This window comes from Hibiscus syriacus, unplaced genomic scaffold (assembly GCF_006381635.1).
Source record: "Hibiscus syriacus cultivar Baekdansim isolate YM2019G1 unplaced genomic scaffold, ASM638163v2 tig00005974_pilon, whole genome shotgun sequence".
Classification (NCBI taxonomy): Eukaryota; Viridiplantae; Streptophyta; class Magnoliopsida; order Malvales; family Malvaceae; genus Hibiscus; species Hibiscus syriacus.
Window position 1 is genome coordinate 1737984 of NW_024062076.1, and position 21754 is coordinate 1759737.

The following is a 21754-nucleotide window of genomic DNA, read 5'->3' on the forward strand; positions in this document are numbered from 1 at the left end:
GCCTCTTGATAAGTTCTAGCCTCATCTTGATCTATAAGAACAATGTCTCCATGCGTGGTAACGAGAAATCTATATCTCCCAAGTACATAGCGTTCTCTTATGGATCTCTGCAGTGATTGTGTTTTTAAATCTGTTGATTGTTCCTCAGCTACTTGTGGAACTTATTCAACCTCTAGTTCATTGATATTCTGTTCTTTAACTTCTCCAAGTTCAATATTTTTTCCCTTCCTTTTTTTGAAAAAAATTCTCTTTTGTGAAAAAAATCCTGTTTGAGCAGCAAACACTTTGTTCTTGTTAGGGTTGAAGAAATAATACCTTTTAGTTTCCTTAGGATATCCAAAAAATATATACTTATGAGATTTAGGTTTAATCTTTGTAGACATCTGATGCTTGATATACGCTTCACAACCCTAAATCTTTAAAAAAGACATACCATGTCACTTACTAGTCTATATCTCATATGGTGTCTTTTGATCTGATTTTGATGGAACATAGTTTATTGTGGAAGTAGCTAGTTCGAGTGTATGTCCCCAAAAAGAAGTCGAAAGATCACTATGACTCATCATTGATCGAACCATGTCTAAAAGTGTTCAATTCCTCCTCTAAAAAATCCCATTCCACTATGGTGTACCATGTGGTGTAAGTTGTGAAACAATCCCACACTTTTTCAAGAGTTCATCAAATTATATGCTCAAGTATTCTCCACCTTGATCCGATCGAAGTGCCTTAATACCCTTTCCTAATTGATTATGTACTTCATTTTTGAATTCTTTAAAATTTTCAAGTGCTTCAGTTTTATGGCATATAATGTAGATATACCCATACAAATTAAAGTCATCAGTGAAAGTAATGAAGTATTGGAATCCACATCTAACTTTCATATTCATTGGCTCACATACATCAGTATGTATTAATCCTAATAAATCACTTGCATATTCATCTTTACTATTAAAGGGGGCCTTATTCATTTTCCCCAGCAAGCATGTTTCACATACATCATATTGTTCGAAAACAAATGAATCCAAGAATCCATCTTTTTGGATCTTTGATATGCGTTTCTCACTTGTATGACCTAAACGACAACGCCAAAGATAAATTTGATTTGATTCATTTGTCTTTGATCTTTTTGTATTTATATTAAAAATATTATTTTCTTGATCCAAAATATAAAGACCATTAGCTAATTGTGCCAAACCATAGAAAATAATTACTTTTTATTATTATATCAAAAACCAATCTTGTCAAAACAAGAATTAGAAATAATGTTTTAGTCAAACTAGACACAAAATAACAATCCTCTAAATTTAGATCAAGTTCACTAGGCAAAGATAAAACATGTGTCTCTATAGCTAATGCATCAACTCTTGCTCCATTTTCCACTCGTAGGTCCACGTATGCTTTAGCCAAATTCCTTATCTTTTACAGTCCCTGTACAAAAGTAAAAATATGATAACAATAACTAGTATCTAATACCGAAGAAGTAGATGTTGAGAATTAACATCAATAACATAAATACCTGAAACAAATGTTCCATTTTATTTTGCCATTTTGACATCTTCAAGGTAAACAAGGCAGTTTCTTTTTTAGTGACCGATCTTCTCGTAGTGAAAATTTTTTCCTTCCTTGATAACTCTTCCATTAGGTTTCAATGCATTCTTTTCTTTAGGCTTGGGATTGCCATTACCCTTAGAATTTGCTACTATTTTATTTTTTCCATTTCCTTCGTCCTTGCGGACCACCAGAATGGGTTTATGCCCAACATTTTTTGTAATATCCCAAATATCAGATTAGGGACTATATCATAAAGATGGAAAATTTAATATTTAAATTGAATAAGTGGTAAAAGATGAGAAAAATGATTTAGAATAGTGTTTAGACTAAATTGTATCAATAGATAAGTTAAGAGGGCATTTTAGTCTTTTAAGAAGAAAATGAAATTAAAAATAGATAGGGACTTTAAATAGGAAGAAATATGAAAGTAAAGTAAATTTTATACTTATTGTTCTTCTTCTTCTTCATATGAAGGTTCTCTCCTCCTAGCATAAGGTAAATTTCCAATTGCTAGTGTTCTCTTTAAATTATGGGTTGTTTCGGTAACATTAAGTGATATATGTACATAATGAAGGATTAGATGGGATTAAAATGAAGAGATAAAGGAAATAATGGGGATTTTATGAAATGGGTTTTGAAAAGATATATTAATATATGAGTGTTTATGGATATTTTATGGTAAATTTGACTTGTCATAGAGGCCAATGAGAGATTAGAAGCATTGAATAGGATTAAAAACACATTAGAAGAAGTGGTGCGATTCTTAGAACTTAATGTTCTTGATTGATGTTGGATGTTTTATGAAATAAGATGAAGGGAAATTTGTATGGATAAGTAGACAAGAGTTAAATATCATTGTGGGGTGTAAATATAATGGAATTTGGCCCCATTTGGCTAATAATCGGGTTAAAAATTGGAAAATCTGGGCAAGGTTATCGGTATTGATAGAACATTACTAATACTATAGGAAAAAAGGGGATGAATTTGGTGTATAGTATCGATACTGATTCAATCAGTATGGATACCAATGAGGCAGTATCTATACTATTGTAACGGTATCGATACCAAGCAAACATCGTATCTAATTTTGGTATCGATACCGTAAGGGGGTATCAGTACCATAGTATGGTAGTATCGATACCATGGTAAGGGTATCGATACCAGGCAACATTGAACCTAATTTTGGTATCGATACCCGGAGGAAGTATCGGTACCATAGTATTGAATTATCGATACTAAGGTAGTAGTATCGATACTATCGAGCTTAGAACGACCAATTAGGTTTTAATTGTTATAGAAATTGAGATAATGATATTGTGAATATTCTTAAGGTACAAGGTTAAGAGTATACTAAAATTGGTGTGTTATGTGTACGTAATGGATAATGGTGTAGATCAAAATCAAGTAAAGTGCCAAGTTCCGAAGTAGCAGTTGGTGAGTTTTGGATATCAAAGCAAGGCAAGCCAGGTGAGTACATTTATTGTATGCAATCTAGATGAAAATGATTAGAAATTATTCAATATGAAATATTTAAATGTTAATGTATGCTTTACCATAATTACTATGTTTTATTGAATAAATGGAAATGATATTGTGAATAAGTTTTAGAATATGAACTGCTCTAAAACGAATGAAAATAATAATGCATATAGGTGCATTACTGGCATGAAAGGATGCCATAGTTGAAATGCATATGGGTGCATTATCAACATAAAAGTATGCTATAGTTAAAATGCATATGGGTGCATTATGAACAGAAAAGTATGCTATAGTTGAAATGTATATGAGTACCTTATCAATAGAAAAGTTTGCTATAGTTGAAATATATATGGATACATTATCAACAGAAAAGTATGCTATAGTTGAAATGTATATGGGTACATTATCAATAGAAAAGTATGCTATAGTTGGAATACATATGGGTGCATTATTAACGGAAAAGTATGCCATAGTTAAAAATGCATAATGGTGTATTATAAACAAGAATGGAGGTTACAAATGAAAAGTAAGAATATTAACCAATGATCACGATAATTATGAATAAAATACTTATGTATACAGAAGAGTTATTTTATAATATAATGACTCACGAAGAAATATTTAACGGGTGTGTTTCCAGACGTAGGTAATAGCACAGAATAATCAAGTAAGGAGTGCAGCCGTAGCAGCATATATCATCCACTAAGGTTGACTCACCAGTAACATTAGGACAATAGTAATCATTTTGGAAACTTGTTTGGCGTGTAATTAAATTTAACAAAATATTTTGTAATATGTCTTAATGAATGTTTGTTTATTATGTTTATCAATGTGGAATTAAATTTGCAACAAAAATTTAAAGGCTTTTCAAAACGAGTAAATAGTTTTTAAATTAATGTGACAATTGTATTTGTATACGTAAATGTATATAGAATATGGGTATTACATTTATTGGTATCAGAGCTACAGGTTTAGCTGATTCTCGGCCAAATCTATTTCTATTTTAAAATAGAAAAAGAATTGCATGCCAATAAGGTTGTTAATGTTACTGAGATGGTGTCATTAGAGTGTGATTGATAATACTCCTTACTAATGGTATTGTTATTATTATGAATGTTTTATTAGATGTCAGAATCCTTGAACTCGCGAAGAGTGGGGGAACAATAAATGCAAGAGGGAACAGGGAGTGAAAGTTATGAGGATAATAGTGCATAACCTCTTCCTTCTGAAAGTGCAAGTGCACCTAAAGGGATTTCGGCGCTTGAGTTTGGAACTTTCATGCAAGCCCTTGATACTATACTGACTTGGTTTCAACCTCCTCCTACTCCTCTAGTACCTAGAATATTGATTCCAAAAGAGCTGAAGAGTTTAGGAGCTCCAGAGTTCCAAGAAGATAAAGGTGAGGGTCCTATGGAGACCGATATGTGGCTAAATGATGTGATGTTAATGCTTGAAAGCCTGCAATGCTCAAATCAGGAAAAATTGGGAGGAGTTGTATCTTTACTTAGAGAATCAGCTCGGGTATGGTGGTCCAACACTATGATGTATGCACCACCGGAGCAAGTCGATTGGCAATTTTTCTTAGAAGAATTTAAAAACAAGTATGTGGGTGGGTAAACAGTTCAAACGAGAAATGTTATTGAAGTTCCTTAATTTAAAGCAAGGTGATCGAGCCGTACATGAATTTGAGGCTAAGTACAACAAGTTGAGTCGTTTTACCACTGAAGTTGTGCCAAACGACAAGGAAAGACATGATTGGTTCATAGAGGGTTTGAGGCTGAAGCTGAAAGAGATGATGTTGGCATTGAATTTTTCGAGTCTATAAGAAGTTATAAATAGAGCCAAAGCTATTGAAAGAGCTCAGGATGAAACATTAGCGGCGAAGTAGAGTGTTCAAGCACGGAAAAGAGTAGGAATACCTTCCACTCCTCATCATGTTAAAAGATGAAAATGCTCGAGTTCCAGATTCTCTAAGAGAGATAGTTTTGCAGCAACATCACAGAAGAGGAGACCATCCTAGTTTTTTACTGCTAGCTCGGGTAGAACTTCTGGGGAAAGGAATCCATATCAAACCTGTGGAAAATTGCACAAGGAGTATGTAGATTTATCAGTGGAGTTTGTTTCCTATGTGGCGATATGGGTCACTTTGTTATAAATTGACCTAAGAAATTTGGGGATAATTCGACACAGTCTGAAAGATCGGTGGAAGCCTTAAATAGAAGTATATGAATGGATAGATCCAAGGGAGAAATGGATTAAATGCCAAGACAAGAGACTCAGGGAGTCGCTAGAATTTATAACATTAAGACCACTGAGGATCGGGATGATCCTGAGATCATATCAGGTATTTTCCATCTTTTTGATGAATCTGTATTTGTTTTAGTCGACCCTGGTTCTACACATTCATACATTAGTATAAAGTTGGTTAGAGCTAGAGGAATTCCTTTAGAACCAATTGTGAGTGAAATGATAGCGGTAAATCCTATGGGTCACAGTGTGAGAGTATCTAGAGAATGTAGAAAATTCCCTATAAATATCTTGGGGATTGTGTTTTTGGCCAACTTAATGGAATTTCCCTTCGATGAATTTAAAATTATTCTAGCCATGGATTGGTTGTCTTCATATTATGGATGGGTCAGTTGTTGTAAGAAATGTTTATTTTTAAAGAATGCCAAAGGTTCAAAAATTGTAGTAATCTGTGAAAGATCGAAATCACCCGAATGTGTTTCGACCATGATTACGAAGAAGAAGATGTCGAAATGATTTATAGCTTTTCTAGCCAATGTGATAGATACTAGAATTTCGGAAGCTAGAATAAATGATTTTCCCATGGTTAGAGAATTTCTGGATATATTTCCTGAGGATTTACCGAGACTGCCTCCAGATCGCGAGGTAGACTTCAGGATTGAGATTTATCTGGGTACCGAACATGTTTCTATGGCTCTGTATAGAATGGATCCGATTGAAATGCAAGAATTGAAAGCCCAACTGTAAGAATTACTCGATAAAGGGTTTGTAAGACCTAGTATTTCTCCTTGGGGAGCACATATTTTGTTTGTGAAAAAGAAAGACGGGTCTATGAGATTATGTATTGATTATCGTCAGTTGAATAAAGTCACAATAAAGAAAAAATATCCTCTTACGAGCATTGACGATTTTTTTAACCAATTGAAAGGAGCATCGATGTTTTCTAAGATAGACTTAAGGTCAGGGTACCATCAGTTGAAAATCAAAGACGACAATATTTCAAAGACCACTTTTCAAACTCGGTATTTGCATTATGAATTTGTAGTTATACCATTTGGTTTGACTAATGCACCAGCGACATTCATGGACTTGATGAACAAAGCATTCTAATCTTATTTGGCTCAATTCTTGGTGATATTCATAGATGATATCTTGGTATATTCCAAGTCAAGAGAAGAACATGATGTTCATCTTCGAGTAGTTCTTCATACGCGTCACGAGAAGAAATTGTATGCCAAATTTTCAAAGTGCGAATTTTAGTTAGCCGAGGTTGCTTTCCTTGGTCACATAGTTTCCACAGAAGGCATTCGAGTAGATCCAAAAAAGATTCAAGCTATAGTGGATTGGCAATCTCCAAGGAATGCTTCTGAGGTTCGGAGTTTCTTGGGACTTGCCGATTATTATAGACAGTTTGTGAAGAACTTCTCCATGTTAGCCTTATCACTAACTAAGCTGTTGCGAAAGGATGTGCCTTTTGTTTGGATGGAAAAGTGCCAAGAAAGTTTTGACAGACTCAAGAGAATATTGACAGAGGCCCCAGTATTGGCACAACCTGAGTCCTGAAAAGACTATGTTGTGTTTAGTGATGCATCTCATAATGGATTGGGATGTGTTTTGATGCAAGATGGTAAAGTGGTGGCTTATGTTTCTAGACAGTCGAAGAATCATGAGAAAAATTATCTGATGCACGATTTGGAATTGGCAACAGTTGTGTTTGCAATGAAAATTTGGCGTCAATATTTGTATTGGGAATAGTGCCATATCTATACTGATCACAAGATCTTGAAATATTTATTGTCTCAGAGAGAATTGAATTTATAATTATTAATTATCATCTCAGAAAGGTGAATGTGGTAGCATATGCGCTAAGCCGAAAGATTTTTGCATCCTTACGGGCTTTGGATGCGCAAATGTCATTGATGAAAGATGGTGCCTTAATTGTAGAACTTAAATTAAATCTGATGTTCTTAGATCGGATTAAAGAGCTACAAAGTCAAGAAGAGAAATGCTTATTGAGAATGACCCAAGTCGAAAAGAATGAGACTAAAGACTTCGAAGTAGGAGATGATGGATGTCTATATTATAGGGGAAGACTTTGCATTCCGGATAATGATGATTTGAAGAAGAATATTCTTTATGAAGAACATTATAGTCCTTTGACGATGCATCCCAGAGGTAATAAGTTGTATCAAGATTTAAAAAGTCGTTATTGGTGGCCGGGTATGAAAAGAGCTATATCGGAGTTTGTGGCGAGATGTTTGATGGAGTGAGGAGGCTGCTGATTGGTGGTACCAGGGCAAGGTGGTGGCGTGGAGTGTTGGGGAAGCTGGTGGTAGCATAGAGTGTTGTGGATGAGTTTGGCAACTATTCTGGTAATTACAAACTTTTAGGTGTTGTTGTTGATGGTATAAAATGCATCAATTAAGCTAAGAAATCATCGGTACGAAATGGATTTGTCGTGTTTTGTAGTGAAATTTGGAGTCTTGTTTGGTACATGATTTAAGTTGAACTTCCAGCCAATTTTGTTGTTATTTGTTCAATCTAACGTGTTCCTGAAGCTCAATATTCGTTGGTGGCTTCCTCTAGCAATGGGAAGGGAAAGACGGTCGTGCATTGAAGTAGTTGTTGTTGGTTGCTCATTGTTCCCTTAAGTGTACGGCTCGACTACGTGTTTGCACAAACCTTATTTTATTTAGAAACATAGGAGTAGGTTAATCCCCTATTCTAGGTTCTCGTGTAATTCTTGTCAATTTTATTTGTGTTAATTAAAAGTTTGTACGTTTTAGAGATGGATGATCGGTCATTTATGAACAATTAGCATCGCGAACTTTTGTCGATAAATTTCCAACATTTGCTTTGAATTTTGTCCGCTATTTTTCATATATGTCGTATGATATGGTACATGAAAGGTTTAAATAGATGTGCAACACTAGTTGTTATAGTGGCACGAAAAGTGTCTATATGAGTTGTGGATAAAATTTATTAGTTGTAGTGCTGAATCGAATGAGATTTTTAGCAATGATTCTAGACAAGGTCACTCTAGTGACTAATGTAACAGTTGGTAACAAGGTCGGACTGCCCCGATCGAATATTGGGTGTTATAAACTTAATTTGTAATGGAACCCACAAGACACATAAAATTTGAGGTATAATGGTGACTTAATGAAATGATTCTTAAACTAAGGGTACAATCATATTGAGCGAAGAAATTGTGAATTTGTTACTAAATTTTTGCAAAAATTATTTAAATCATTTTTTGTAAAGAATAATTATGTCAAAAATATTTTCTATGTGTTTTGGCTTAAATATCCGACTTAAAATATTTTTAAAGAGCCAAAAACACCCTAAAATTTGAAAACTTGAGCCTTAGATTTCAAAACTAAGTGTGAAGTTTTAAATCTTCTCCTAAGAGTTTCAAAACTCTTATACTAGTTTTAGAACTTCCATTCCATAGAGCTTAAGAGTTTCGAAAGCCAATGTTGGATTTTGATACCCGTATGTGAGATTACAAAACTCATGTTCTAGTATCTATACTATAGGCCTCCAACGATTGATATTTTCAAACATGTTTTACGAGTTCCGATTCTCCAAGAAGAGTTTCAAAACTATGGTTGCAATTGAGTATTTAAATCACGAATTTCATGCTTAAAACAGCTAGAAGCTACCTCCAACTTCTCCAAACGACTAAAAATCACTTAGAGTATATAAAAAGGACCGCATAGTAGTTCAAGATCATCAAGAGAGGCTTTCCCAACATTCAAGAGATTCGATGCCCGTGAGTGAGTTTCCAAAACACATGTGCCAATATCGATACTCTGTGCCTCCAACGATTTATATTTTCAAACATGTTTTATGATTCAATATTACAAGAAGAGTTTCAAGACAATGGTTGCAAGTTAGTATTTAATGCACAAATTTAATGCTTGAAATGGCTGGAATGTAACTTCCCAAAATTCGGGTCCATAGAATCATGTTTAATTTCACTATTTGTGTAAAATGAAATTTTTTGAAATATTATGAGATAAATTTTTTTCTGAATAATAATAAATATTTTTTAAATTTAAAATATGATTTTTAAAGTGCAAATTTATTTTAAATAAAGGACTAACTTGAATTTTTAAATTAAAATTCAAGTTTAGTGACTAAATTGTAAAAGGATCAAAATTGTTAAACCTGTAAAGGTATTTTCCCATGATCAAATTTCCCTTCATTTTCAGCCATTTTGCCATGAACTCTTCTTGGAAATTCCTTTGATTTTAATCGATTTTAATAACTACCTTCTAAATTGTTTTAACTACCTAACTTCTTCAAATCCGTTTTTGTATACAAACACATTTTGAGCACCGTAATTGATGATCTTAAGTGGTGTTATTGATTTGGCGATATAGGTAAGAATTTTGGTCTTTGTTGTGAATTTCGGGTTTAATTTTTTAGTAGATGTCACTAATGTGTAAGATACTAATTTTTATTGAATAAACCTATGTTTAAAATATGTTCTATCAAAATTATGAATTTAAAAAGTAGAAACTAAATTGAACATCAATTGATCAAGTTTCGATTTCTATACTAAATTGTAAAAAAAAATTAAGGGGAGAGTTTTGAAAATATTTGGTCCATAATTCAAAAATTTTGGTCCATAATTTTTAGAGGTATTGAAAAATATTTTTCAGCCCAAAAATGTTTGAATCTCATCCAAAAATTCGTAGTAAGTCAATTGATGTTCTCACCTTTAAAAAAAAATTTAATTTATTGACTAAAATAAATTATTTCATCCCTCCTATGCTAGTATTATTTAGACCTATAACTTAAATCAATTAAGTATCGGTACTGCCATTTAGTACCTACCATCATACCATATATATCATAAATTCAATAAACTAAGCAATTCTAAAATGATGCAGTATAACTCAATTCATTCAAACACCATAAATCAAACCAACTACACTTTTAATATAACAACGCATACAAAATCATAACATAACTCTTGTATATCAATTCCACACAATTTGTTAACATACTCAAGTATATCGAAACATCAAACTTTCATATAAAAACTTGAAACATCATGGTTTTTGGCGTGGTAGTTATCGATGCTTGAAGATAGTTATCAAATACCATATCGTTTGTTGGGGGAAAAACGTGTTTTCAATATTAATTCAGAAAAATATTTTAGAAAGCAAAATCCATGAAGAATAAAATATTTTGAATTTTGAATTTATTATTGAAATATGTTAACTTGGTTTACGAAACTAAGTTAAGGAATATTTTAAAATGAGGACCAAAATTGACGCTCCAAAAGCATTATTCCTTTTTGTGATTATGTAGTTAAATTCTTATTTTAAAATTTTGTTTTAATTACAAAATATATCTATTTTATATACCTTATTTTAATAATTAATAATAATATATTGGATTTAATTTAGTTTAACAAAATCATAACTAAAGTTGAATTTTAACTACATTGCTTTCGTTCAAGTGTAAAATATGTGGGCTAATGGTATAACGGAATTAATACCGATTTTTGTATCATATTGATGTTTTGTCCTTGAAATTCTGAAAATTAAGTCTCGATAGAATTAAGAAACTTTATATGTTTAATATGGTGATTTAGTGTTGAAGTTATAGATTCTTGATGATATTAATAACGCTTTTAGGTGTTGTTGTTGGTGGTATAAAATGAATCAGTTAAGTTAAGAAATCGTCGGTACGAAATGGATTCGTCATGTTTTGTAGTTAAATTTGGAGTCTTGTTTGGTACATGATTTAAGTTGAACTTCCAACCAGTTTTGTTGTTATTGGTGCATTCTGATGTGTTCTTGAAGCTCAAGATTCGTTGGTGGCTTCCTCTAGCAATTGGAAAGGAGAGGTGGTCGTGCATTGAAGTTGTTGTTGTTAGTTGCTCATTGTTTTCGTAAGTGTAGGATTCGGCTGCGGGTTTGCACAAACCTTATTTTATTTAGAAACATAGGAGTAGGATAATCCCCTATTATAGGTTCTCGTGAAATTTTTGTCGATGTTCATTGGTTTAATTAAAAGTTTGTACTTTTTAGAGATGTACGATCGGTAATTTCTTAACAATTAGCATCAGGAACTTTTGTCGATAAATTTCCAACATTTGATTTGAATTGTGTTCACTATTTTTGATGCATCTATATGGTATATGATATGGTACATGGAAGGTTTAAATACATGTGCAACACTAGTTGTTAAAGTGGCACAAAAAGTGTCTATATGAGTTGTCGATAAAATTTATTGGTTGTAGTGATGAATCGAATGAGATTTTTAGCAATGATTTTGTACAAGGTCACTCCAGTGACTAATGTAACAGTTGGTAACAAGGTCGGACTGCCCCGATCGAATATTGGGTGTTATAAACTTAATTTGTAATGAAACCCTCCTGACACATAAATTTGATAATTCAACCCCCAATTTTGAGGTATCATGGTGACTGAATGAAATGATTCTTAAACTAAGGGGGCAATCATATTGAGAGTAGAAAGTTACATGGTTTAAAAACGACAACAAAAAAAGAAATAATTTAAAATTTAAAGTACCAAAATATAGTTTAAACATTAAACTAGTAAAACTAAAGAGGCATGGTTTTCATACTAAAAAATGGAATAGAAACATTAAATTTTGGATTGGGTGGGATGCACCAGGACCGAGCAATAGTGCAACGCTAGGGCGACGCTCGAGAGTCCCAGTAGCAAGATACTGTGGTGGACCTATCGTGTGGACCATTGGCCCACGTATCAGATATAAAATTGATAAGAACATATACTAAACTTGATCTTAGCCAAAAGTCCTAGAAAGGTATGCTTTGCAATGTTCAAGCCCGTTGGTTTTATAAGCAGCTTCTCGCTGCATCCCTTCATATCTCAACCATGTGGGACGTTACATGCAACATCTCATTTGTAAGCTGCTTCTGGAAACAAACAACTTTGGTTTTAAAGGCAATTCTCGCATAAAGCAGTTTAGTTGGAGATAATTAATCTTTGCCAAAACCATTCTCTTCATGGTTACAATATCAACAACCTCAACCACATGTTATTTCATATTTACTGCCGAAATGATTTTTTCTAGAGGGAGGGAAAGGGGGTCTCGTTTCGAAATATTTTTTGATGATCGTTAAATAAAAAAATATGGTTCGAGGAGTGACCACCAATCTTAGATTAAGGTGTGATTGGGAAGCCAAAAATGTATTTTCCATTTTAATAAAATATTAACTTTAATTAAAATGACAAAACTTGCGGTATGCGTTACTAAAATTCATGTTTGGGAGTCGATTATGCGTGGGGAAGGATTAACACCCCCACATCACCCTAGATTGGTGCCTAATCGATTAATTAATTGTCTTTGCAATGAAATTTACAAGTTCGGGTCTAATTAATTTAAGATCCCCTAAAAATAACATTCTTTGCATTTTTGGATGAAACATAATAATATTTAATTATTTCCTGTCGAGAAAAATCAATTTGTCATACCTTAAAGCAATCAATTCTTACTCCAATCGAAATAAAGAAATATTAAAATTTCATTCTAAAGTTCACTTTTAATTCAAAATAACAACACCCAAAATAATTTTAAGAGTGAAAACTATAATATCTAATTATTTCCAATCGAGAATAAATGACCTTTCGTGCATTAAAACAATCATCTGCTACCCCAATTGAAATAAAAAGATATTACTATTTCATCTTAAAAATCAATATTAATTCGAGAGAAAACGACAATATCAAATTATTTCCAATAGAGAATAAATGACCTCTCATGCCTTAAAGCAGCCATTTATTACTCCGACTGAAATGAAAAGATATTAATATTCTCAATATCGATTCAAATGTATTTATTTTGAAAACATATCGGGAAAACACATGCAAAAATAAAGCGAATTAAAAGCATAACAAACAAGTAATTGATTATTTACTTTACCAATATTTAATGAGAATAATGATGTTCAATTATTTAAATATCTCGAGGCGAGACCTTAGATTCGATCTAAATGTCTTTTCTCGATGAATTTAATTAAAAGAACATGATCTTTTCCCGATCCCAAAATTTTAAAATGAATTCGATTTAATTCGTTTCACTAAATGGGATAGACTTTCATTTTAAAATTATCGAAAATAACATTCTTATACGTTAAGACAACATTTTACGATAATATTAAAATGATCGAATATTACCCTTAGTCAATTTATTTCGAATCGAGTCAAGTGATGCTTATGAGGGTATCATACAAAATTAATTAGGACTATAATGCATTAATATGCAAGCAATATGCAAAAATAAAAATAAAAGTAGGACTAAAACATAAATAATCAAACTATAATGCCAAAATTAGAACAAAATAAAGTATACAAAAGAATAAAATGAACATTTTCAATATTAAGTGATCAAATTACAAGGAATAAAAAATAAATAAAACATGGGGCTAAATTAAAATAAATTAAAATTACATGGACAAATTAAAATAAATAAAAAAACTTATTTGGGGTTCAAAATATACACATATAGAAACTTCAGGGAATATTTCCTAAATATTATATTTATTTTAGCCTAAAATAAACATTCGAAATAAAAAGGGTAAATTAGTAAATCGACCCCTAAATATTTAAAAAACTAAATAGTCATTACACAAGACTAAAATGAAAAAAATAAACATACAAGGACTAAAAGGTAAATAACCCTAAAAATACATATCATGCATAAAAATAGGTAAATCACAAAATAGTCCATAAAGGTGACTAACATGAAAAAACACGACTAAACTAGGGGGACTAAACAATAATTAAACAAAAAATTATAAAGCATAAACATAAATGGGCAAATTATGAAACATGTCTCTACACATGACCTTTTTATAAAAAGGCGCTAAATATTGGGGACTAAACAAAAATTTTCCCTGAAACTTCCTTTATAAATTCAACTTTTGTGTTTTTTAAAATCATTTGCAACCGATATTTAAAAAAACCTTTTCTCTTTTTTTCTCTTTAAGCCTTCGACCGACCCACTAACGGCCGCCATCACTCGCCCTCTAGCCGTCGTCTGACCATTGCACAAGGTGGCTGAAAATCCCAAAATGACCCAAAACATTCTCCAAACCCAAATCTACACTCCTATGTGAATATATAAGCCTAAAAACTACCTAAAAGACCCTAAATAGCCCTAAATCAAGCCCCGACCCTTTGGTTCTCACGCACTCCGACGAAGACGAACTGGCCCTGGTTTGATTCTCCTCTTTAGGTAAGCTACTCGACCACTCTTTTGTTTTGATTTTTCATTTGGAAGATTTCTTTTTCGATTAATCGAAACTATAAACATAAAAAAAACCTCTCGAAAAGCTTTAAACTTTATTTTATTTTTATTTGCCTTTTTGAAAAGTGGAACCTAGATTACAAGATTTGTTCAGGGTTTTATAACCCCAAATTTATAGATTTTTAATAGTTTTTTATATAAAATGATTGCATATAAATGATTTTGCATGTGGTTCTTGCTTTGGTCTTACTTGCTTGTTGACTTAGGGTTTTTGACATGACAGGGGGCTCGATTGGTGCCAAAAATGGTAGAAGCCAACTGGTGGAGATAGGTGGTAGACTTGGTTGGCTCTAGTGGCCACGAATCTGGCTGGCCCCAGTGGCAACAGTGGCTGGTGATGACTATGTTATATTAAGGTTTCAGAAAACCCCTAGTTGGGTAGGATTGGGCATGGGTTTGGTCCTGAAGTTGGGTGTTTGGTACTGGACCAATTTACTTTTGGGTCAGGTTTGATTGGTGGCCTGATTGGGCCTGTTTTTTTTTTGTATGTAAAAACAAAATAAAAATTAAATAATAATAATAATAATAATAATAATAGAAAACCAGAAAAAAACCATTATCGACAGCTGCCCCTCTTTTCCATCCTTGTGTTCACGAGAATAGGGCAAAACGAGGAGACAATGAGTTTTTGTCCGGTCGACTTCATGCTTTGAAGTATGATCAGAGATCTGTTTCGCTTCTACTTAATGGAAGATTGAATCGATGCATACTTGTTCCACTATCACTAAGAGAATATCAAATCTTGAAATAGAGAGATCTATTTTACTTCTTCTTGAGGGAATATCAGATATTGTGACGTTGATTCATTCCACTGTTACTCAGAGAATATTGAATCGAGGCAGACTTGTTCACCTGTCACTAAGGGAATATCAAAACTTCAATAAGTGGAATATGTTCTGCTTCATCTTGAGGGAAAATCAAATTTGGGGATGTTGATTCATTCCACTGTTACTTAAGGAAGTTTGAATCAAGGCAGACTTGTTCCACTGTTACTCTGAGAATATCAAATCTTGAAAGATATGGATATGTTCCGCTTCTTCTTGAGGGAAAATCAGATTTGAGGACATTGATTCATTCCACTGTTACTCAGGGAAGATTGAATAAACTTGTTCCATTGTTACTCAGAGAATATCAAATCTTGAAAGAGATAGATTTGTTTTGCTTCTTCTTGAGGGAAAATTAGATATGGGGAAGTTGATTCATTCCACTATTACTCAAGGAAGATTGAATCGAGGCAGACTTGTTCCACTATCACTCAAGGAATATCAAATCTTGAAAAAGATGGATCTGTTTTGCTTCTTCTTGAGGGAAAATAAGATATGGGGATGTTGATTCATTCCACTTTTACTCAAGGAAGATTGAATCGAGTTTGATTCGCTTATCTTGTCTTCGAGAATATGAAATCTGAAAATTAAACATTACCACTTGCTAGTATATGCTTGAAAATTTAAAAGATCATACTTGAAGATTTGGTTTTCAATATAATCTTTGAAAATCTATTTTTCTTGTGGAAACTTGTCTCGCAGGCCCCAAATATGGGAGTCTGCCTCTCTAAATATGATTATCTACATTGGAGGTTTTAATTCTAGCTTCCACTTGTTGGGATTTTGATATCATGAATCTTCTCTTTTCATTGAAAGATCTGTAAAAATATGTTTATGTGTAAAATGCGAATGCAATGTAATGTATTTTCTTTTATGCAAATGATGTTTTCATGCATGCTCAAATGTTGATTCAATTTTCCTCTTACTCCAAAATAGAGAACCATGCCTTTTTCCTCTTGATCATTCCTCTATAGGGTTTACTCAGATATCAATGTAGCAACTTATGATTTCAAACTTGCAACTTTGAAGAGCCATCTGATCATTTTATGTCTTTGTGTCTTCTTTGCGTCTCATTTGCATTAAAGTCTCAGAAGAAATATTTCATTTCTTCAATTCATGCTACGGTTGGAAATATGACCCTGATGCCATTTTGTGTCCTTGACTCAATTGCGCTGTCAGAGTTATTTTTTCGGGATTCTACTGTTAGTTGATGTTTGACTGATTTGCTTTACAAGGTAAGCTCTGCTCATATTCAAGGTCTGCCCCTGACACTTCAAGTTGTGAGTCTCATTCTCAATGTCGTTTCGGTCTGAACCTTGTTATCTCCATATGATCTAGGTGTATGGTCATTCCCCAAAGTGGGCATTTTCATGACTCGTCCCTATTTGAGTGAGAAAATTTCATCCTTGATTGGTCTCACTTTTGCATTCTACCATGAGCTAGGATATGTTCCCTCTTTCAAATAAGGCGATCATCTGCTTCTTGACGGGCTATCGACAACGTCACAAGGAAGTGTCACAAGTTTTATCCTCCATCCCTTCTGATCTTTCGGACTATATGCTTTCAATATTGTGGAATTCTTCATTATTCTGGGACTGCTTATTCTTTTTCTCCAATAGAGGTAGAATAGGCCTCACATGCTTCAAGGACCTTTTGTATTTGAGACTGTCCTGTATGAAAATGTTTTTCTCATTTCTTTTATTTTAGAAATCAAAGAATGAAATAATTTTGTAAAATATTTCCACTTAATTCAGGCTCACAATGGTATCAAATCATAAACATGAGTTCACAGAATATCAAAAGAATCAACAACTCTTTAATATTTTCAAAGTTATATATCTTTGACAAGTGTCAAAATTGATGGGTTGGTTTCCTATTTTCTAATGTTTCAGCCATTAATTCCTTCTTCTTGTCCATACTCTTTGGAATATTATACATATCCTTTGTTTCTGGCTTGGCATTTAATTGGGTGCAAACAAAATGTCGCAACTAGCATAATCAATTGCTAAATCTTTTAGACACTTTTATTTCAATTCTTTGAAATCTTTCAATTGTTCAATCTTTGTAGAATCCTATAACAAAGGCAGTGCATAAATATCGGTCTAAAAATGAAATTCCTGAGTGCTCGTGTGAAATTGACTATAACAAATGTTCCTTAACTCCCTTAGTCAATCTTTACCGAAACTCCTTATTTAGTAAATTCGATCTAATTGACCATTGTTTGGCTAGCTAAATTTAGCTTTATTGTATATATATTATAATCGCCTTTATCGGGCTAGCTAAATATATCCATAAAGTCGAGGTGTTTAACCAATTTCTTCAGAGGTATAGCTCAAGCTTTATTGTATACATATATAATTACATTATGGGTATATGGATTCAATTTATTAATCTTGTCAAGAAGAACCTGTTATAGTCTAGATTTTCTTGAAAGTCAGAAAATCTCATCCTTAGAGTTCAGTTTCCAAGCAACTAACCTAAACTAGATTCACCTATTTGACTATTCCATATGTGAAGATCACGATCATCATTGAACGCCATCAACAAAAGTAGAAACTAATCAGATTTACAATCTTATGTGCAAGATGCCCCATTTTGTTCACATCTTTACATACCTGAACTCAAGCCCTTAATTATCTCTTCATGCGGAGATAAGGCTAGCTTGGTCCCTGCAAGAGAAGGGTATGGTGTTCTAGTGTATCTTCTGGGGTAAGGTCATGGGTCCTTGTTTTATCAGTTTTAAATCCTTTCACTTTCTTAAAGATCCATAACTCTAATCATTTAAAGAATTTTTAATTCAGTTGATATTCAAATAATTTCAAAATTGCAAATTTGATTCAATGTTCACCATCTTTAAAGTAACATAAATTCATTTAAATATCCTTACAAAAAGAAAGATGAAAAAATAGAAAAAATAAGTTCAAACAAGATGCTACAAACATAAGATGCGACTGTGGTAGAGAACGACATTCACTTGTTCAGCTAGGATGCCCTATTTCTCCTAGAATGGTAGGTATCCAATTGGATTAAGGTCTTTACCCTCACTTTCTCCCCCATATCTCGATCATTTCTATTGTCAGGACTCTCTTATCAATGATCTTTTCTATCTCTTCCAAAAATGGTATGCACTTGTCAGTGTGATGTCCCAATGACCCCAAATGAAAATCACAAGCATTATTCAAGTCATAGCCATACGTAGATGGGTTAGTCTTGACTCTTAAAGGCCTTGGAGCGATGTATTGACTCTTGATTAATGAGGATAGTAAGTCATAAATAGGCATATGAAAACCCCCGAGGGTCGTATTTTTCCAAGCATCTTTTACCGCTAGTCTCATATTACCTCTATTTTAACTTCTTTCTCATCATTTCCCACCTCTTTATCCTTTTTTAGCATCAGAGATATCTCGAGGGTTGAATCCTTTATTTCTTCCTCACAAACCTCACCTTCCTTGATTTTGCTTGTTTCCCTTTTAACGCCCTCTTCTATATATACTTCACTCATTTTGACCCCATCAACTCGATTATAGGGGTTGAATCCCAATTGTCTGACCAAAACAGACCGGATGTTAACATCCACCTCTATAACTCCATGAGCCAAAAGATTTTGGACTTGTCGCTTGAAGTTCCTACAATTCTCGTTGAAGTGACCTCGGGCTCCGACGTGATATTCACAAGAAACTTTCTCATTATACCAACTCATATTAGGGGAAACATAGGCTTAGCCATACATGGAGCAATCAATTGGGCTTGGAGCAACTTGGGATATAACTTGTTGTACGAAAATGATGGAATATTGAGTAGAATATCTTTTGACCTAACTTTCTCATTGCCATTATTATGACCATCTTGAAGACCTTATGACTGATCATTGAGACATTTATTTTGAAGGTTTAACTTTTTACTAACGTCTTGGGAAAGACATTGGTTTGCAGATCTCCCTTCATCGACAAGTTTTGAGCTTTTGGGGAGCTTAGGTTTTCCATCCTCAAAGCATAACAACCCTTCCATGATGAGGTTTTGAACTTTTAATATCTTGACTACACAACTTTATGTAGAGTGGCTAAATTCTCTAGAATGATAGCCACATGATTTTTTGAAACCTTGCCAATCTGGATGCAAAGAAGTATTAGGTCTTGGAGGAATAGACGTTAGGAGGCCACTTTCGAAGAGAAAGGGTAACAAGTCTGAATATGAGATTGGAATCGGAATGAGAGGTATCCTCTTCTTTTTCTTTATGTTCTTTTTAGCCTTCTTTACTTCATTTGAACTTCCTCTACGCCTCTCTTCTTTGAGTCAGACTCAAATTTTGTGTTAGAAATTTCACCCTCAACTTTTGCTTTTCCCATAATGATCTCTGCCACATTTTTTGAAATCGTACCTGATTTTTGGAGTTGACTTGGATTACCACATTCCCTAACAGGTTCTTGATTACTTGCTACCATCGCATTGGCTGCACTACTAACATTTAGATTTTCACTCAAAGTCTTCATCTTTTTTTTTGCAATAATAGGGTTCTCTGACGATTTCTCCCCATACATTACCGTAACCATCTGCTCATCAACTTGGACATATTTTCCTTAAACTCAACTTGGAACTTTCTTTCTTCATCAATCATTTCTTGTTGGTTCTTTATGAGTTGCTACTAGATTTTCTCGATCCTACTAACATGTGCTAATATTTCATTAATTACTTTCGATATTTCCAGAAACATGCCCAAGAACTTCAATTGGCTTTTAGAAACTCTGCCACAATATCCTTTTGTTAATATTGGTATTTTTTAATGAAGTGAAAAATATGACTATTAATGAATAAAATGGAATGCGAAAAGGTAAATGCAATATGGATGGAATGTAAATGCAATGCAAGGTGTTGATTCTGGAACGATTCCTTCGAACAACTTTTTATATTAGAAACGAAGTTTGGTTACAAGACATAAACATATGATAGATAATTCTGAGTGATCTCTTAATTTCTGCATGTGCCCCAGTAAATTTAAAATCCTCTGAGCTTCTTCAGTCTCGGGCTTTAACCTTTCGCTTACAGCCTCAGTTTCATGTGATAAGTCAACCAAGTACTGAGCCACTCTTTGAGCATGCTGTAGGTAGCTCGCATTGAGGTCGTCCCTTTACTTAACTCTCCACTGAGCCTATTCTCAACGATGACACCACTGTATAATTCTTTCGTAGAGAACTATTTTAAGTTCACTTGCTCCTCTATGAAGATATTGAACCATGGTCTCGAGTTCATTCACACGTTTCTTCAAGTTTTCAATTTTCACACGGTTTGAACTACTTTCTCAACTTCGATACCATCACAAGGTTGACTCTACACTTAAGGTTATTCCTTTCAATTTCTCATTCTGGGCCCGACTCTCTTGTAACTGTTGCTCCAGTGCACTCTTTTCTTTCAAAAGTAGTTTCGCCTGATGTCTGCTCTGCTTAAGCTCTTCACTGTTGCCCCCAACTTCTCTTTCTAAACTCGCTACCTCCTATCTCCACTAATTTGAAGATTTACTTGATCTAGTGGCCATCTGAGACTTGACCATTCACTGGTAAGATAACTGGAGATCATCGAAATCCAATCTGAGTTGTTTCTCTACTTTTTCAATCTGGTTATCTCGACCCTTTTGGATATCGATTTCTAAGCTTCTCTGGTATGACTCATCCTCAAAGCTCTATAACGTCTCCTTCTACTATTTCCTATCGGTCCCAAAATAAAGTCTAGATTATTCTAGTGGAGATGGCACCACTCTGAGATATTCTTCCATAGGCTGAGTATTTTCGGGATTGACCAACGGGATATTATCATTAACTCTGTTGCTTCTCCACTCCTCATAATCTTGTGACAACCTTAAGTCGAAGGTAAAGAGATTTACTCTACGAGTGTGCTTCCATGCATCGATAACTCTTTTAACTTTATTCTTGTACTGCTCTCATTTGAAAGCGAACTCAGACACAGATAAATCTTAAGTTATCGGAATAAACTACCTCAACCCATACGGTATGGAAACCAGACTACCAACAACGATGCACACCCTATGAAGCATAATTCTCATTCTCATCTGTAAAAGATCAAGGAACGAAAAGTTTCTGCTAAGATAGCCAGAACGAGATCCATATACATGTCTAGTCTCTTGAACAATTCTACCACTGATACATCCACATGCCCTAGAACCTTCAGGAATATGACTAGCCCATAAATACCCTGAGCAAACAAGTCAATTTTTTTTCTTCTATCTCGATGATGGTAAATCACTTCTCTTAGAGAGGTTCAGGTAATGCACTCGATGTCTCCCTTCTTTTTGATGCCTTTTATAACCCACTCTTCACTCATGC

The 21754-nt window shown here is 33.7% G+C and overlaps 1 pseudogene; it reads right to left on the minus strand.

The window, feature by feature from the left end:
- Positions 1 to 11922: 11922 nt before the first annotated feature.
- LOC120200515 lies at positions 11923 to 12094 on the minus strand (annotated as a pseudogene).
- Positions 12095 to 21754: the final 9660 nt, after the last annotated feature.